Source organism: Rana temporaria, chromosome 13 (assembly GCF_905171775.1).
Source record: "Rana temporaria chromosome 13, aRanTem1.1, whole genome shotgun sequence".
Taxonomy (NCBI): Eukaryota; Metazoa; Chordata; class Amphibia; order Anura; family Ranidae; genus Rana; species Rana temporaria.
The window spans coordinates 48,553,474-48,570,921 of NC_053501.1; the positions used below are offsets into that span (position 1 = coordinate 48,553,474).

General features: G+C 45.1%; 1 protein-coding gene across 1 annotated transcript in view; it reads left to right on the top strand.

Moving 5' to 3' along the window:
* Positions 1-1,098: 1,098 nt before the first annotated feature.
* The window catches only part of SIPA1L1 (signal induced proliferation associated 1 like 1), a 331,939-nt gene continuing 315,589 nt past the window's right edge, over positions 1,099-17,448 (top strand). The window contains 1 exon segment of the mRNA XM_040332639.1: positions 1,099-1,276. The gene's annotated coding sequence lies outside the window, so the exon portion shown is untranslated.

Consider the following 17,448-nt stretch of genomic DNA (forward strand, 5'->3'; position numbering starts at 1 on the left):
ATCTCCACGGATGGGATGCTATGGACCATTGCAGTGTCCAGGGATGGGATCGTTTGCAATGGACCAGTGCGGTGTCTGCAGGGATGGGACTGGTTGCTATGGACCACTGCAGTGTCTCCAGGGATGGGATCGTTTGCTATAGACCATTGCAGTGTCTGCAGGGATGGGATTGGTTGCTATGGACCATTGCAGTGTCTCCGGGGATGGGATTGGTTGCTATGTATTATTGCAATGTCTCCAGGGATGGAATGGGTTGCTATGTACCATTGCAGCGTCTCCAGGGATGGGATGCTATGGACCATTGCAGTGTCCAGGGAGGTGACTGTTTGCTTTGGACCATTGCAGTGTCTTTGGGATGGGATTTGTTGCTATGGACCACTGCAGTGTCTGCAGGGATGGGATTGGTTGCTATGGACCACTGCAGTGTCTGCAGGAATGGGATTGGTTGCTATGGCACGACCATTTCAGTGTCTGCAGGGGTGGGATTGGTTGCTATGGACCATTGCAGTGTCTCCAGGGATGGGATTGGTTGCTATAGACCAGTGCAGTGTCTCCATGGATGGGATTTGTTGCTATGGACCACTGCAGTGTCTGCAGGGAAGGGATTGGTTGCTATGGCAGGAAAATTGCAGTGTCTGTAGGGATGGTATTGGTTGCTATGGCAGGACCATTGCAGTGTCTGCAGGGATAGGATTGGTTGCTATGGACCATTGCAATGTCTGCAGAGAAGGGATTGGTTGCTATGGCAGGATCATTGCAGTGTCTGTAGGGATGGTATTGGTTGCTATGGACCATTGCAATGTCTCCAGGGATGGGATTGGTTGCTATGGACCATTGCCCTCTGCACACAGCTGTGCTCGCCGCCTTATTGAACAAGCCCAGCAATGCCTCCTTCATTCATGACACCATTATCCCGTTCTACTGGCACGGTGACAACAAGCTCCTCTAAGCCTCTCATTCCTGGAGTCAATGTGTTACCATGGCAACCCTCACCGCCCTCAGTACCGCCCGCCGCCATCTTGGCCAATGGGAAGTCTCGCGAGAGTCAGCTGCATGGGCTCAGCTGCGGGCGGGTGGAGAGTAACTTTGTTCTCAACTTGTGGGAGAGGAGAGCGGAGTGTGAGCGGACGGGGAGAGGCCGCCGCTACGATCCCGGCTCCGGTTCGCGGAAGGGAGGGCGCGGGGTGGATGGTGGGGCGCGGAGCGTGCTGGATTAATGTGTGGACGGTGAGGAGAGCGCAGCCCGCGGGAGGAGCACCGACCGAGGAGTACCGAGGTACTGAGAATGTGTGTGAGGGGAGCCGACCACCGCACACAATGCACGGCCCTACAATACAGACAGACAGAGAGAGAAAGAGAGTGCAGTACAAACACCGAGACACATCGCTGCAATACATCACACCACGGCTCCTTCCATTCCTCATCAACCCTGACTGACGGGCACAGTGCACCCCTGACGGGCACAGTGCACCCCTGACTGACGGGCACTGTGCACTCCTGACTGACGGGCACACTGATTAGGTTGACACACTGCACCCCTGACTGACTGGCACAGTGCAACCCTGACTGACTGGCACAGTGCACCCCTGACGAGCTGGCACACTGATTAGGTTGACACACTGCACCCCTGCCTGACTGACTGGCACACTGCACTCCTGATGGGCTGGCACACTGCACCCCTGACAGACTTGCACACTGCACTCCTGATGGATTGATACACTAATTAGACTGGCACACTGCACTCCTGAGGGGCTGGCACACTGATTAGGTTGGCAGACTGGCACACTGATTAGTTTGACACACTATGCTCCTGACTGACACACTGATTAGATTGGCACATTGCACTTCTGTTGGACTGGCACACTGCATGCCTGATTGGCACGCTGCTCTCCTGAAGGGTTGGCACACTGCACTCCTGTTGGACTGGAGCACTGCACTCCTTATGTTGGCACATATAGTTGGCACCCACCTTGATACTAATTTGTCATCCTGTAGTCTGCAGGCAGCACTGCTGTTGCCTCCCATTGGGCACATATGCGTTGTGTTCTACATACACTGCCATGACATTGACTCCCCCAGTGATCACATGGTACTGATGCCATCCCTGGCGGAGGCTCGCCACCACTACTTCTCTGACCTGTACATTGCTAAGTGTCCGCCATCCAAGAATCAGAAGCCTGACCTTAGAACAAAGGACACGTGATATATAGAGGGTGCCCTGATTATATGAGGGGTGGGCATGTTTAATTTCTGATGGATGGAGGTCAGTTCCAATCTCCACCATCCTCCTGGTAACACGTTCTGCTCCTGCTGTCTATAAGAGCATGCCCTTGTCTTCACACCGCAAAGCACTGCCCCCCCCTGAACCCCATTCCCATCCTAATGCCCCCTGCCATTGTAGCTGTACATAGTTCCTCCAGTCTCCCCTGATGTCTTATTTCTCAGATCTTGCCCCATTGTCTCTGGGCTATCCCTGGTAAATAACACCTAAGTCTGGCATACAGTCCTTCCACCAGGCTGCCTTAGAACCCCTAGCCACAGTCTAAGCTGGCATGGCAAACTTTGACTGTAGATTTACAATGCAGGCGATGCCACCTTCATTTCACATTGGGCAATGCACTGATTCTAATCTGAGTTGACATGCAGCCTCTGTAACAAAACACTGCAATGTCCATGGCAAGCTGAATTGGCACCCCCCCAATACACATAATGGACTGGCATCTAGCAATCCTTCACTGACTGTGTGTCTGACACTGTACATGGCACATAAGCAGTGCATTAAGATGTAATGTCCCCAAAGCAACCCGATCTGTGTGGTCTCAGAACACAATTTTTTGTTTTCACATTCATGCCATTGTGTTGTGATAAACTAATTATTCCATACAGCAGTGTAACCCCTCCCCCCCCTCCTCTGCGTGTTTAAGGAATGTACTGCTTCATTGCACACTGCACTTGCTTGCATCGCCCCTTAATCACATCTTCTGGTCACCGTCCCCTCATATTAGCACCACCTTCATCGCACAGTGTACTGGCACACAGCCCTTTGATGCCACACACTGCAGTGACACATCCGCTTGCAGCACTTTCTGCTACTCTCCTGTCAGTGGAATGGAGTGCCAGGTAGAAGATCACTTCTTCCATATTTATTGTTTGGTCAATATCATCACCATCATCACCAACATCATCAACCTTTCATCACCCACCATACTAAACTGGCACTTTACAAGACTTGTGCCAAACATGGACTATACCACTCTTGTGTGACTTTTCTCCTGCCCTAACCCTACACATTGCACCAACCGCCAGCCCAAAAGTCAGCAGTGTCTTCTCCTTCCCAATAAACGCCATTGTCTCCCTACACTGATTTATTGCATTCTCCTGACTCTCAATACTATTTCAGCACTTTCCATTTAAAAGCCAAACTCCCTTTTCCATACCCCCGGGCATATATGTATACAATGCAAGTCGTTCTCACATTCTCAGTCCTGGTGAACTTAAACGCCTTGAAAAAAAACAGCTGCCCCTAGCAAATGTTCATCTGACACTTGATTTCACATTACTGCTGTCAGTACAGGTTGGCATTGCAGCTTTCTCGGATCATCGATACCTTTCCAGAAATAAAGTAACACATACAGGAAATGATCAGCAGGGGAGCTTCTTATATAATGATCAGCAGGGGAGCTTCTTATATAATGATCAGCATTTTAGCCGATGTTCCTTTATGCTGCTAGTAAGGATATGTTCTCACCTTTATGCCTGCATTGTTTGTGTGTTTGATATGCTTCCTAATGCATGTTCTCATGCAGTCTGCATCAAGAAAATAAAGTAGAGGTTGCTAGGGGCTTGTTGTTGTCATGCATTTTGTGTGCTGCCATTGAAGTCTGTGGGGCCAAAAACGTGCATCAATCAATGCTGTAAATAAAAAAAAATGCACTTGTAGAATTATTCATAATACATGTAAGAGCTGCACACAGGTATGGCCTCATTGAAAATAATGGCAATCCTCTGGTCATACATTAATCCAGGGTTTGACAAATTTGCTTGGAATCTAGGAGCCTGCTAAAAAAGTTAGGAGCCAGAAAACGCACCCCGTCCCGACGAGCTCACGCGCAGAAGCGAACACATACGTGAGCAGCGCCCGCATATGTAAACGGTGTTCAAACCACACATGTGAGGTATCGCCGTGATTGGTAGAGCGAGAGCAATAATTCTAGCCCTAGACGACCTCCTGTAACTCAAAACATGCAACCTGTAGATTTTTTTTAAACGTCGCCTATGAATTTTTTAAAGGGTAAAAGTTTGTCGGCATTCCACGAGCGGACGCAATTTTGAAGCGTGACATGTTGGGTATGAATTTACTCGGCGTAACATTATCTTTCATATTATTAAAAAAAATGGGGATAACTTTACTGTTGTCTTATTTTTTTAATTAAAAAAAGTGAATTTTTTCCCCAAAAAAGTGCGCTTGTAAGACCGCTGCGCAAATACGGCGTGACAGAAAGTATTGCAACGATCGTCATTTTATTCTCTAGGGTGTTAGGATAAAAAATATATATAATGTTTGGGGGTTCTAATTGGAGGGAAGAAGATGGCAGTGAAAATAGTGAAAAATGACATTAGAATTGCTGTTTAACTTGTAATGCTTAACTTGTAATACCAACGGCCACCACCAGATGGCGCCAGCTCACATCTGGTGGTAATAACTTGTAATACCAACGGCCACCACCAGATGGCGCCAGCTCACACAAGGAAGAGCTGGGGACTTCACAAGGCCGCAAAGCCGCGGCCTCAATTACCGGACATCACGGGCCCCCCGCGATCGAGCGGCGGGGGAGGTGGGGGCCTAGTCCACTGCGATCCTGGGGAAAAGGCGCTCCGCGGACTAGGCCGAAGCCGCGGCCTCACCTAAAACATCCTGCCCGCTCGCAGCCTTTTCCCAGGATCGCAGCGCGCAGGATGTTTTAGGCGAGGCCGCGGCTTTGGCCTAGTCCGCGGAGCGCCTGTCCTATGGAACAAATTTTTTTTTTTTTTTTTCTGCCCACCTTCCAAGCCAAGTCGCCAGGATGCTATTTCTAGTCGCCCTGGCGAACGGGATTTGTCGAGCCCTGCATTAATACATGCTGGCCAACTAGTAAACAGAGACATAAGCTGGCCGAAGATGAAGCAATTTTCTTTCCTGCAACCACAGGTTGCAGGAAAGAAAATCGCTTGATTCCCCCAGCAACACTATTAGTGTTGATAAGGGGAATCCCTCCGGCGGAGCTATTGTGTTCTCCTGGCAGGGATGACTTCACACATGGTGATTACTGCTAGCTGCTGTAATAGTAAAAATTTGCATGTAAAATCCGACAGGCTGGTTGTACCCAAATTGATTGACCAACTTGGGTTCATTCAGCCTGCCCATACATGGTTCAAATCTTGGCTGGTCGCTGCTGATCCAGCCGAGATTCGAACCGTCTTGCCGGCTATACAGTAAGTTATTTGTCTAATGCAGCCTATTTGAGCCTGATAAGGCAATGGTTGTACAGTGTGTGGGCACCTTCATTGCGCAGTCACACCGTATGCGTTGGTCTTCACTGGGCAGCTTTGCCTAAAGTCATCCCAGTGCAGGGGCAAGGCAATCAGGCTTATCAGCTTAGTAACACACTGGGGGGTTGATTTACTAAAACTGCAGAGTACAAAGTGCAGCTGTGCATGGTAGCCAATCGGCTTCTAACTTCAGCTTGTTCAATTAAGCTTTGGCAATAAATCCTGGAAGCCGGTTGGTTTCTGTGCAGAGCTGCACCACATTTTGCACTCTCCAGTTTTAGTAAATCAACTCCCATGTGTGTTTAAAAAAAAAAGGACCCTGCGCTACATGTTGTCATTGCCGCATGGTGATGCTGTGCATTTAAATGAATGAAAAGTATTTTTGTGACATTTTAGCAAAGTTGGGGAGAAAAAAAAGAGAAGGTAATTGGTGTGCTGCATCATTACAATTCATTGGCACAGCTCCATTCACAATGCCCACTAGTGGGCACACTCAAACACGAGCACCGGTATGAAAGAACCCTCCGATGGGAGCTGACATTCAAAGCTAATCAATCACATGGGCAAATTCTATTGGCAGGCTGGATTGTCACGGGCAGTTTTGTGCCATGGATTCCTGCTAAGTGCGTGTATAACCAACAATGGAGGAAATGTCGCGCTCTCATTGTTTGCTCAGAAGATCATTTTGGGTTTAGTTAATGGATGTTTGATGTGATTGACAGCCAATGTGTCTGTGATATCCAACAATAGGCTTTACTGCAGCCTGAAATCTTCACATTAAAGGGAACCTGTGAGGATAGAAATCTGGAAACTGTTATAACTGATTTTGTTGTTTTTTTTTAACAATGATTCTTGCTTCAGTACCTAATGAGTGACTGACCTGCTTGTAGGGCTAGAGTGCAGATTATTAGAACCTGGCACTTGTTCCTGGTCAGTGATTCACTCAGTAGGGAAACAATGGACAATGAGCCATGGACCGACTTTTGGGTACATTCAGCCTGCCCAATGCCCATAGATGGTTCGAATCTTGGCCGATCCCTGCTGAACCGGCTGAGATGTGAACAGTCTATGGCCGGCTTTACAAACCGACTGCCCTTGGTGGCCCGGCTAATGGCTTATACTTCTTCCTGTGCAGAGGAGGTGAGGGGGTGGTGGAGAACAATGGAGATTCAAATTGATTATTTAAACCATTTAATCCGCCAAGTGATTTAATCTTGCCATACACGCCTCAATTTTTGGATGATCCCTGCTGAATCGGTTGAAATTCAAGCCCTGGGTGGCCCAGTCAGTATCACCCAGCTCCACAATCTTCAACTGAAAAATCAATGGAGCCGGGTGGAAGATTGTGAACCGTACAGTAACATCAGCCAAACGGACATTGTGGGCGGTAGTAACCCTTTTTCGGCCGCTAGCGGGGGTTAAAACCGCACCGCCAGCGGGCGAATATTGCGATAAATACGACAGAATAGCGGCGCTAAAAATCGCGCCGCTATGCCGTCACCGCACCTCCACTGCCCCGTGTGAAAGGGGCCTTATATATATATATATATATATATATATTACACATACACATACACATACACATACACATACACACACACACACCCCGTACTCGATCCAGGGCTGTGCACAAGAGCAATGGCTCTCGCTCTCTCCTCACTGGGCAGATTGATAGTATTGGGAGCCGTTGGTTTTCCCCATATTTAGTAATTCAGTGCTCCACTCACTGAAAATCAGCCCAGGACACTCTGTTCCATCAGCAACGCATCTCCAGAACCAAAGCACAACCACAAGCAACAATGTGATCCAAGGACGACAGCAGTGTAGATGCATGAACACAAAAACTGTAATTTATTTTTTATTTTTTGAGCTGATCTGCACCTTTTAATGCCCATTTTAAATAGTTAGTTTAGACTAAGCTGGCCCAAACCAAATATTTATTGCACTCACCGTTGCGCTGTATGAACTGTATGCAGCTACAGAGTACACAGCACTGTGTTTTGGTAGTGGAAAAGAAACTTCCCATCTCACTCATGGAGCAAAATAGGCTGAGTGGCACTCAGCTATTCACAGGACACCTTGTATTCTGTGAATGGATACAAAGCTTCCTCTAATTGGCTGAGGTAGAGAGGTGGGCAGATGACGGCGTTCATGGATGCCAATGCTTCCTGTGAATAGCTAAGCACCGCTCAGCGTGACTCCATTTTGTTCCTGGGATGGGCCCTAAAGGGTGATAACTAATGATCTAAATTCTATATAAAAAGAGCTTAAAGAGGAACTGCAGTGTGCTCACATAATTTGTAATAAAAACATCTTTGCCATTCTGAAGCTTCCCTCCAACCATGTTGCATATTATTTAATATATACTGTGATTTTGTACTTGCCAAATATGCTACAGAAATCTCCCTCCACTGAGTCTGGCTGCAAATGTTTTAACTGTTGGCAGCTGAAGCTGCATCCTGTTCACTTCCTGGATTTACACAGACACATGTCTCCAGCTCTGCAGCTCTCATTGGCCCTCTTGTGACCCCCCTCCCTTCTTGGCAAACTCTCACGAGAGTAAGAGAGCTGTGCATGATGTCATAAGCCTAGTTCTTTTACCAGGCAAGAAACAGGAAGTGGGCTGTATAAGGTATTTATTGGCGGAATTCTTTTTTTTTTTTTTACTATATAAAGTTAAAACAACAAGGGCAGAAGATTTAATGGATGGAAAGATGAAAAAATGACTGAAGATCCACTTTAACAGTATAATAATTAGGATACTTTGTATAATTTTAAGTCTACCGTCTTCTGTACTTTAGGTAATTAGTAAAGGTATTATATAGCAGGGTAAAGGTAATGTGCAAAGTGCTGGGATCTGATTTCAGTATTTCGATGGGTTCTTATTTTCCATTAGACTTTTCATAATGCTTTCTGTCTTATTGATGGCATGTGTATCTTGCAGATCAGCTTGTTCTTGCCAAGGGAAACACAGCTTATAAAACAAAGATGTGAGAATGTTGCATTATGTCATATCTGTGGGGCTCAGCAGTTTAAACAGTGACTATTGCCACGCTGTGACATGCTAGCACAAGAACTGGTGATCTGCCTGTCTACAGTGAAAGCCTCTATGACGTTTCCTGCATCGCCTGCTTCTCATATATTCATTTAGGAAGCCACTTGGCTCTCTTGCTGAAAGACTTCTTGGATACGGCTAGGATAGCAGACTATTGGTGACCTGATGTTGCTCATGTTCTGCAATGGTTTAGTGCTTGGAGACACTTTTGTGCTAATTTCAGCAAGCTCTTATTCTTTTGGGGTATGTCCTTTGCTTGTCATATCGCGTATCATAAATAATACAGCTAGTACGTGTTCTGTGGCAGTTTTTTTTTTACTGTAATTGTTTGGTTTTCTATGACATGCTGGATTGTTAGGGCTTAAAGACACTTTACGGTAATTACGTATGTCAGCATGTTGTGATGCCACGTTTGTGTGTTTAGGGCAGATTTCCAGTCTGCAGCAATCTCTATTTTTAAGCTTTGCATCAAATGAAGCCTTAAGCCTCATACATAAGAACCAATTGTTGGCCAACCAAGTGTCCGATTTTTGTCTTGAGAGCCCTTTCACACGGGTGCGTTTTTGCCATGTTTTTTCGCGGTAAAAATAGCGCTATTAAAACGCTCATAAAAACGCCCCTCTCCATTGAAATGAATTAAACGCTGTAAAAAACTCTGTAAAATAGCGGTGTTTTACTGCTATTTTAACGCTCCGCTAGCGGCGTTTCCAGTGTGAAAGGGCTCTTACCCTACCTCCAGACAAAAGAAAGCCCAGCAATTGAGATATCAATGACCCTCCGCTCACACACTAAACACACAGCTGCCTATGTATAGGGGGGAGGAGTCTTAACCAATCGTGTTGCTTGTTTTTTTGTAAATTTGCATATTTCAGGAAAGCACTTACATTCCTTGAATTTTTACAGGCACTTTAGAGAATTTTGATCTTAGTAATACTAGATCTTAAACACACAATATAAAATTTCCCCCCTCCCCCCCCCTTTTTCTCTCCTTTTTTTTTTTTTTCTTATTCTCTTCTCTTCTTTTTTTTCTCCTCCTCTACCCTCTGCCCCCAAGTCCCTCCAGGATCTGTCTAGATATTAAGGTTATGAGACTTTGTCCTTTTATATAGGGAGTACATTGAGACTTTTTATGTTTGTCTATGTATGTATGAATGTTTAACCACTTGCTTACTGGGCACATATACCCCCCTCCTGACCAGGTGAAATTTCAGCTTCCGGCACTGCGCCGTTTTAACTGACAATTGCGCGGTCGTGCGACGTGGCTCCCAAACAAAATTGACGTCCTTTTTTCCCCACAAGTAGAGCTTTCTTTTGGTGGTATTTGATCACCTCTGCGGTTTTTATTTTTTGCGCTATAAACAAAAAAGAGCGACAATTTTGAAAAAAAAAATACAATATTTTTTACTTGTTGCTATAATAAATATCCCAATTAAAAAAAAAAAAATGTTCTTAGTCTAGGCCGATACGTATTCTTCTACATATTTTTGGTTTGCGCAAAAGTTATAGCGCCTACAAAATAGGGGACAGAATTATTATTTGTTTTACTAGTAATAGCGGCGATCTGCGATTTTTTTATTGGGACGGCGACATTATGGCGGACACTTTTGACACATTTTTGGCACCATTCACATTTATACTGCGATCAGTGCTATAAATATGCACTAATTACTGTATAAATGTGACTGACATTGAAGGGGTTAACACTAGGGTGTGAGGAAGGGGTTAAATGTATTCCCTATATCAGGGATATGCAATTAGCGGACCTCCAGCTGTTGCAAAACTACAAGTCCCATCATGCCTCTGCCTCTGAGTGTTATGCTTGTGGCTGTCAGAGTCTTGCTATGCCTCATGGGATTTGTAGTTCTGCAACATCTGGAGGTCCGCTAATTGCATATCCCCGCCCTATATAGTGTTCTAACTGTGTGGGGGGTGACTGGGGGAGGTGACCGATCTGTGTCCCTATGTACAAGAGACACAGATCGGTCTCCTCTCTCCCTGACAGGACGCTGTAATTGTGAGAGCCGGCAATGAGAAATGATCTCATATGTTTACATTCTTTGGCCGCACAGATCGCATACTAAACGGCCACTCCGATTGGCCGCTCACGGCGATCTGTGATTGGCTGTGTCCAAGGGACACGGCCAGCACAGAATTTCCCCGCTGTGCGCTCGGGAGCGAGGAAAGGGGCGGACGTCAATTGACGTCCTGTTGGATTTTCAGGTCCGCGCTGAAACCGTCATTCGGCTATAGCGCGGGCCTCAGGTGGTTAAAGGAGCCTGCTGTAAAAATTTCTGCCAAGCAACAGCTGCATCCAATCAGGTGCTGTCAGTGTTGTGGTGTAATTGTTGGTGCAATAGGTCCAATAAAAGGTTTGTTTATCTGTTCTGTATAGTGTGGATGAGGAATCTGTTTTTGTTTCATTTCCTGACTTTATTTGGGGATAAGCAGCCCGCAGAGCTGACGTGAGATACACTGGGTGCTATAAAGTATAAAACCTAGCATGGAAAGTAATGACCAGCTTTTCCTTTCATATAGGTTGTTACTACAGGTTTTATGAATGAAGCAGGAGCCATAAATGGAGGAAGGGTGGCTGATTGAAAGGTCACGTCTCCATTTATAGATCATGTTCATTCATAAATGAATAAAGGAGTGGGTGGAAAGGGCAGGCATAGTCGGGGCACTCTTGATGAAAGCCTGTGACAGCTCCTCAGTTCTGTTAACCCCTTCCACACTGAAAGATTACAGCCAAGGAGGTGAGGTTGAGGCATTGGAGGACGGAAGGTTTCTACTGCAATTGAACACAGAAGCGCCAGGGACACATCACCTTGAGGGTAAGTAATGTCCAATGTGAATCGGGTCAAAAACCTTTTATTGTAGTGTTTGGATAGAGAGGGGAAGGATTAGTTTCTCACTGCTGTACAGGGCTCCGTTGCAGAGCTCTCACTTTTGCTGACAACTGTTTCATCAAACAGGAAGTGGGGGGGGGGGGAATATTCCAGTGTGGGTGGAAGTGATCAGGTATGGTTATAAAGCCATCCAAATCACTTCTACTACAAAGCCAACAATTGACTCAACACATAAATAGACTGCCCTCAGCAATAGCAGTCAGGAGTCGGTTTACAGGGCTCTGCTGCCACAGGTGTGGTACTGCGTCAGTGGCGGCAAAAGGGCTAAAATGCCAAGTATATTTTAGCCCAGGTTCACACTGGGTAAGTTTTGCTTCAATTTGAGATGCGACTTCACATGTGAAATCGCATATCAAATCGGCGGCATTTGCCGGCAATTGTCGATGACATCGTCCTAATCGGTGCGACGCCGCATCTGCGGCGCTGCACCGATTTCAAAAAGTAGTTCCTGTACTACTTTTTGCGATTTCTGGCCGCGATTTACATTGACATCTGTGCAGAAACCTGCACAGATGTCTCTTAAATCGCGGCCAAAATCGGGACTGCCGGCGGGAGTGAAATCGTGCGAGTTCAGCTAAACTCGCACAGCTTCACTCCCGCAGCCCAGTGTGAACCAGGGCTCAATGCCAGAAAAACATGGAGTTTAAAGTGGAGGTCCACTTACCAGAAATGGCGGTTGCTATGCGGAAGTTCCTAATCTGCCTCTTCCCATACTGCGGCAGGTCTTCTTCCTCATCCTCCCCGCGTTGTCTTCTGGGCAATGGGGCGCGCTGCCTTTTGGGAACTGTGTGTCTCCCAGAAAGCAGCCACCCATTCACAAAAGCGCCGCGAGACTCGCGCATGCGCAGTAGAAGACAGGCAGTGAAGCCGCAAGGCTCCACTGCTTGTTTCCCTCAGTAAGGATGGCGGTGCCGGGAGCTGCCAGGATTGAGCGATCGGCCTCGGGGGATGGGGGGGGGACGCCTAGGACAGTAAGTGTCCTTATTAAAATTCAGCAGCTACAGTGTTTGTAGCTGCTGACTTTAAAAAAATAATAGAAAGTTGCGGGTGGAACCCCGCTTTAATTGGTGTATTGTGGTATAAATATGAAATGTTTGTATAATGTAGAATGCTGCTGTGCATGTAAGTTTTACTGTTTTGTATTATTAATATGGTGATAGATAGAATAAAGTTATAGTTCGCTGTTTCAGTGAAGACCATGCACAAGCTTTGGGGCTTTCCAACCTTCCATTTGCTTGTTGCTGTTGATGGTGTTGCATTGCTCTAGCAGTTGGGCCAGGAAGCTGTTGCCACACCTTATTAAACTGACAGATGTGCATTGAGAATGTGGTTTATAAGACAGGTTATCAAACTCTTTGAGGTATCTGGAGCCAGTTAGCACAATCTTAAAGCTGAAGGAGAATCCCTGGAATTCATAGTGTTGTAGATACTCCTCTATAGAAATCTGTCTCGGGGTGATGTGACAAATGGCAGAACTTGTGTCCAATAAAGTATATATGAATCTGTTGCATCCCTGACCGAACTGTTGAAGCATCTCTCCTGGGAAGTGGTGGAGGTTTTGCAGACAGAAGATATTTGGAGAGTAATCGAAATGCATCAAATGTCAGTCCCAGAAAAACGTAAAAGTATACCTAAAGTGGAGTGAGATTACAATCAGTTTGTATTGCTGTCTGTGCCCCCATTAGGGAGATTCGCCCTCTCTATTTGTCATATTTACTATTATCATTGAAAGTGAAAGAAAAGTAATAGAGGGGAAATCTTCCAATGGGAGCTCTAGTTCTAGTGACCTGGGGGTCCCCAAGGAATTCCTTTAAGTTGTGGGGATTTCACAGCGTCTCCCCGCAGGGATGTAGTCCCAAGGGAGGGGGTGAGCACACTGACTAACCCCCAGCCAGAACGTCTCGGATGATGGGGGCAAGCTTACTGATGAGGAACAGGAAGTGAGAAATTCAGACAAGGGAAAAAAAACATTTAGAAGGGAAATCTAAGGAAAAGTTTAGTGAACCAACAATGCACTAGCTTAAAGGAACCCATTTAGAAAATGAAAAACAAACCTTTACAACCCCTTTAATGTTTGACTTTGGAATGAATGGACTTTGCTGAATAAAAACCACATACATTGTTAGAAATGTGTTTGTTCAAGAAAAACTTTCATTTTTCGTCAAAATTTCTTGTCACTGTGGGCAAAAAAGGGACAAAGATTTGACCCACTGATTAGAAAAATAAACTTTCTTAGAGCCTTATTTTCCTAAGAATTTACATTCGAAATTCCTCCCATCCTTGGCGAGCTTTAGAGCCGGTTCACACCGGGGCGACTCGTCCGGCGACTCAGCCGCCTGACAAGTCGCGTCCCATTCTATTCAATAGAACCATTCTAATGGGAGCGACGCAAGTCACTCCGACTTAGAAAAAGGTTCTTGTACGACTTTGGGGGCGAATTGCATTGACTTCTATACAGAAGTTATTTTGTAAGTCGCCTCTGAAGTCGTCTTTTCAGGACACCTTGCCGAGTCGCCCCCGAAGTCGCGCCGCCCCAGTGTGAACCGGCTCTTAGACAAGTTTTGCTGCAGAATTGTTTTAAACTCCATAGTTACATTATGGACACAATCAACAATTTACTCCAGCACCTAAGAGTTTTTTTTACCCTACTTTCCTTATAAGGCGATGTGGTATTTCTTTATGAATTTGTTGCGACAATACCACATGTTATAGATATTGAGGCCAGTCCCACTAAATTCATAAAATTTGGTCATCTTGGCCCGGCATCCTGAGACTCGGCTGTTCTACCCTAAAACTCCTTCTTCCTTTTAATGGGTATGCTTACTAAGGTTCTGTGATGTCGGAATCCCATTTTTCAGGTTTCTCTCTGCCCTCCTTATGGTTATTTATCTGATCCCAATTCAGCACATTCTCTTATGCACAGTTACTCGCTTTAGGTTTATACGAAAGGTTGAGGTTATTTGAATTCCTTGTATTACTTCTGGCCTCTGACTTGTCTTAAGCTATTGCTATCTGTAGCTATTATACTTCAAAGTGATGGATTATGGAGTGGAGCACTGGAACTTATTAGTGTGGGCATAGTTGGTGCCTGCGTTTATGTACGATTTTTTTTTTTTTTTTTTTTTTTACTTTTTTCTGTACCTTTTGTACTATTTGCAGAACTATATCTTGCACTCAAAAGACAATAAAGATAAAAAAAAGATTTTGTGGGCAGATATGGTGGTGGGGGGAATGTCCTGTGGGGAAGAAGACACTCCAGTTGGGGGGGGGCGGGAGTGATAGGGTTTTGTGAAGGGGACAGAGGACACTGCTATATGGAAAGGGGCAGGCAGAGGACACTACAGTAAGGGGAGGGTGATGTCAAGGGGGGCAGAGGAAAATACAGAGGGGGGGGGTGATGTGAATGGGACAGAAGAGCCTGCTATGAGGGGGGAAAGTAGAGGATACTACAGTGAGGGGAGGGTGATGTAAAGGGGGGCAGAGGACACTGCTTTAGGGAGGCAGTGGACACTACTATAGGGGTGATGTCAAGGGGGGCAGAGGAAAATACAGGGGGGGTGATGTGAATGAGACAGAAGAGACTGCTATGAGGGGGGAAAGCAGAGGACACTACAGTGGGGGGGGGGGGTGTTATGTGAAGGGGGGCAGAACTTGTGTGGAGGGGGAAGACACTACTGTGGAAGGGATGATGTGAAGGGGAGCAGAGGACAGTACTGTGGGGGGGGGGGGTGGGGGTACAGGACACTATGTTGTGTTTTTATTGGAGGTGTGATATTTATTTAAAGTTGCCCCCCCCCCCCTTACCTGGGCATCTTTGATCCATGTTGTCCAGGTAAATCTAAACCTCTGAAAGGTTGCCTACTCCTGCTATAGAGAGATATGAACAAAGCATATTTCATGGCTGAAGTTTACAACTGCTTTAAGAAGGTTACAGGTATATGTGTAATGGATATAAATGCCATTTCCATTTTATTTATTTTTACTGTTTTATTTTCATTGGGCTACATTTTATATTCTAACCATAGATAAAATGAATAACCATGTATGATTTCCTGGTAGAAATGTGTTCACTCAAGTGTTCCCTTATTTACTTATGTTGATTGCAAAAGGACTTGCTGTCCAACCTTGAGCTCTACCAGCAAATAGATGACTTTCTTGGGGGGAGAAAGCTATGAAGCCATAGTCCATTGAGGTTGGACTCTCTTACTGCAATGCCCCCCCCCCAGGTTCCATGTGTGACCTGAACTATTCACATCAGTACACACTTAGTATTTATTTTTGTAGGGGGTCAGAGCTACCCATCAAACTGCTAGCTCCTAATTCTATACCACCTCAGATCGCTAAGGCCGGCCATACACGGTGCACATTTCTGTGGATGTAGGAAATTTGCACAATTCCCCCATCAACCAAGACAGTGCTGACAGGGAAATCCCTCCTGCTGAGCCATTGTCTGCTCCCGGCGGGGGAAAGCCGTCCCTGCCAGGAGAAGGGTGATTGTTGCTAGCGGCTGCTGTAAGAGAATCCGGCAGGCTGGTTGTACCCACGTTGATTGATTTGATCAAGTCGGTGCATTGAGCCTGCCCATTAATAGTTCGAATCCCGGCTGGTTCCTGCTGAACCGGCCCAGAATCAAACAGCGTATGGCCGGCCTAAGAGAGAATTTGCTTGCTCATACATCTCAACTTTTTAATTTTTTTTATCCTGGAAGGAAGGAAACCATTGATGCAGATGTGAGCTCTCTAAGCGATCCCATTGCTAGTCTGACAAAACCCTGATATTTACAATATACCTCATTATTTTGTTAATTGTAATATTCATTTTCTGCTTGCTTAGTCCTTTCTTGACATTATTAGTGGAAGACTTATGAGAATATTAACGGAAAAGAGACTGTGGTGTAGTCTCAATAGGTGTAGGAAAGGTATTCTTGTGTAGTATAGATACTGGCTAGTTCAGACTGTAGTGGTAACAATTTAGGTAAGCCTAACTATTACAACAAAGATGTAAGTAGTTACAAGCCTCGAGGTCTACATGTCAAGTTTGACATTATAAATTGTGCGATTTTATAATTCTGCAATCAAACCACAAGAAAGTCGGATGCTTTCAGCCAGGAAAGGGATTCTTTTGTTGTTTTAGGCTACAAGCCAATGTGGCAAGTGCATTGCATCTGAACGGATTCCGTGGCCTACAGCTATGTAGTGTGTTTTTATTATGTACACATAACCTCAGGGATCAAACATGTCAGTAATACAATGCATGTGATTATAGTAAAAACACATACATTTGTAATAATTATAACATTCCCTCCCAACACACACACACATGCACACACACACGCACAAAGAGTGTATTAGTTAAGTTTAGTTAGTGTATTAGTTAAGTTATATTTGTTTTTTATTTTGTATATATTTGTGTATAGCACATTTTGTGTAGAATAATTTGTTTATGCTGCTCATATGTCATCCCATTGGAGAGCAAGTTACAGGGGCAGAATCAGGCTGCAGATGTTTTTCATTGCCTGTGACCAATCTGTAGCATAGTTGGCTGTTCTTAGAAATGACATTATTTAATATGGGAAATGATAAGTGATCATGCAGGAATCGTGACATCAAAATCGATATTTGATGCTTCTGGCCCACACAAGGGCTCATTAATAAAAGAGAAATTCACATTTACGAACGTCTTGACTCTGAATTAAAGCCTGCTCAGTGACAATACAAATGTTTTTTATTTTATTTTTTGTAAATGCTTTCTTTAAAAGTATCCTTAACCTGAATACAATTGCAGTAATTGCAATACAGGTCATTAATAACTGAATATATAAATGCATTCCAAATAGAACCATGTTTTGGTATAAACATCATGTTTGTAATGAGAGGAAAGAACCATTTCATTCAGTTCTTCAACTTTTGAGACCCAAAGTGATAAAGTGGGGAGGGGATCCTTCCATGCAATTGGGAT